Source organism: Grammomys surdaster, unplaced genomic scaffold (genome assembly GCF_004785775.1).
Source record: "Grammomys surdaster isolate TR1022 unplaced genomic scaffold, NIH_TR_1.0 167, whole genome shotgun sequence".
Lineage (NCBI taxonomy): Eukaryota > Metazoa > Chordata > Mammalia > Rodentia > Muridae > Grammomys > Grammomys surdaster.
This window is the reverse complement of record NW_021604615.1, coordinates 8,231,275-8,234,332: the sequence shown is the minus strand read 5'-3', so window position 1 is coordinate 8,234,332 and position 3,058 is coordinate 8,231,275.

Genomic DNA, 3,058 nt, shown 5'->3' with positions numbered 1-3,058 from the left:
CTGGGCATGTCGCATGTAACTGGTACCAGAGAGGGAATTCACACAACACCTTGGCTCTTTCTCACCTTAAACTGTCCAAGATCCCAGCCAAGGAATGCTGCCACCCACCTTGATTGACACCAGCTAATCCTCCATGGGTAAACTCAGGGATCTCTCTTCTGGAACATTCTAGATCTCAAATTGTGTGTTTAACCATCATACCAAGTAATTCTGATTGGCCTCAGTACCAAGGTCATTGGCAATCAAAGGATCTTTTATTCTCATCTTAATTAGCAATAGTCATACACATGTCATACAATGAGGCATATATAGGCACACATCCCACAGTAAGACATGTATGTATGCTACAGAGTGTATAAAATGGGTTGAATAGGGCATGGTTTAAAGAGGGTCACTGAAGGTAGACACGGGGAATAGATACATTCAAGGGCAGATACTGCAAGTGCTTAGAAAATCTGTTTGTGAACCCAGTTGGAGGCTTGGAGGGTACAGAGACAAAGTGTCAGAGACCTAAGACTGATCCAGGCAGAAATAACAGATTTGAATGAGCCATGGCAACCAGTGGGAGTTGTACTGAGCTGAAGCCCAGGGCACTGGAGGAGTCTTCCTATTGGTCTCTGATGCACATACCAGACGGAGGCAGGACAGGAAGAGACACTGAGGTTACAGGAAGGAATGGAGCCCCATACCTCTTACCAACTGAGAGTTGAGAATCCCAGCACAGATATTTGCTGTGAAGACTGCTAACATAGAATCTTTTTTAGGGAGAGATGTTTTCGAATAAGCATGTTAAAATATCTACGAACCTAAAGACCTCTGCGTCTATCTGAGCGTGACATTTCTCGCATCGTTTCTCGGCTCTTTCTGGGAATTCCACAGAACAATAATTTTCTCTTTACAATAAAAATCATCTTAGGCTGGGCGGTGGTGGCACACGCCTTTAATCCCAGCACTTGGGAGGCAGAGGCAGGCAGATTTCTGAGTTCAAGGCCAGCCTGCTCTACAGAGTGAGTTCCAGGACAGCCAGGGCTACACAGAGAAACCCTGTCTCGAAAAACCAAACAACAAAAAAAATCGTCTTAGCTTCCCATGAAATCCTCCAGATTTCAGGCTTCCTAGTCAGCTGTGATCTCACCTGGAGGACCATGATCTCATTTAAATTCCTTAGTCATTGAGGGAAGTGTCTCCTGAGAAGCTCACACACTTCAGTGGGCTACTTCCTGTACCTGACTGGCTTTCTGTTACCTCCCCATGCTTAAGTCTGTTCAGATCTTTCCTTTATTTTTAAAAGGGCTTTTGTTACTTTTTTTTTTTAGATACAGTGTATTTTGATCCCATTTAACTCCAGTCCTCTTCCTCCTTCAAACCTGCCCCACCTCTTCTCCTCAGCAATTTTGTGGTCTCTTTTCAAAAACTGTATCATTTCTGAGAATTTTATGTATAAGTACTTTATTTTCCCTTCCTTCTCTAATTTGTCTCATGCTCCTGCCTCGATCATGGCCTCTTAATCATTATTGTTAAACATGCACGCACACACACACACACACACGTGTGTGTGTGTGTGTGTGGTGTGTGTATAAAGTCTTCCTGTATCTTGTAGGTATATGTCCATTTCCTACGCAGGTTTGGCCACCCCATGAGCAGTCAATTATCTTTCAGGCCCTTCAGTGATTCTGGGGACATGTTGGGGACCCACAGGTGTCAGCAACTAGAACCCTGGACAGACACTGAGCTTCATGGAGTTTGACAATCATTCAAGCAGAAATGACCAACCTGTGAGGCAGAATTCACAAACCGTAGCCCCCATCTGTGCTGGACTTTGACTAGCCAGCCTGATCCCGGAGGCCAAGCATGATCTGAAATGTCTGGACGTAGGAGGTGGAGACAAGAGGCTCAGAAGTTCAGGATCAGTCTGGAATACATGAGACTGTCTCAAAAAAGTACAGCAAAGAAAAAGTTATAGAGAAGCCCTCACAGGCTCAATATGGGCTGGGTCTTGCTAGCCACCTAAGCACAGTGGGCCTAGTGCAGGAAGCTGAATTCCAGAAGAAGAGACCTTGAGTACAGGGTGCTGCCTCATGTCTGGCACACTTGAGACCGTGCCAGCTCTCCCTCTTAGCCAAGGGGACTGGACTCTGGTGGCTATCGTCAAACCCTGCACTGGACTGAGCACTGAGTCATATACTGAATACTTTTGGCTCCTAAACTATGCCAATCTTTCTCACTCTGGGCACAGTGATGGAGGCAACTCCGTAAAGAACAAAAACCAGAAACCCCACATTTAGTTGAGAGTTAACAGTTTGAGAGGGCTAGTCTATGATTATCATGGAGAAGCAGACAGGCATGGTGCTAGAGCAGTGTCTGGGGCTTTACGTATTGATCCACAGGTAGTAGGCAGAGAGGGGGAGAGATCCAGCAAGACTGGTCTGCCGTGGGCTTTTGAAATCTCAAAGCCCTCTCCCAATGACACACCTCCATACAAAGCCATGTCTCTGAATCCTCCTGAGACATTTCCACTGTCTGATGACTAAGTGTTTAAATATATTCAAGGCGTTCTCATTCAGACCGTCACAGGGAGCCTGGTGTGAATGAGTGTCCTGTCTAGCACTACATGAATTTGATGGGATCCTTGTCATTAGCAGCTCAGTACTGACCAATTCTGGATTCTAAGTCAGGGTTTCACTTGCTGGAAGAAGTAGGGGCAAGTTGAGGGATGGTGTGGTGTGTGTGTGTGTGTGTGTGTGTGTGTGTGTGTGTTGTAGTGTGTTTGGTGTATGCAGGGGATATACAGTGTGTATGGATAGTGTGTGTGGATGGTGTATGTGTGTGTATGATATGTAGGGGGGTGTACAATGTGGGATGTGTGTGTGTGTGTGTGTGAGAGAGAGAAAAAGAGGTAGGTGGTATGTTTGGTGTATGCATGGTGTATGTGGTATGTGTGGATGGAGTGTGGGGCATGCACAGTGTGTATGTTGTATGTGCATATATGTGGGGAATGTATGATGTGTATATGTGTGTGTGTATGTGTGTGTGTAATGTGGGGTATTTGGTGTATGCA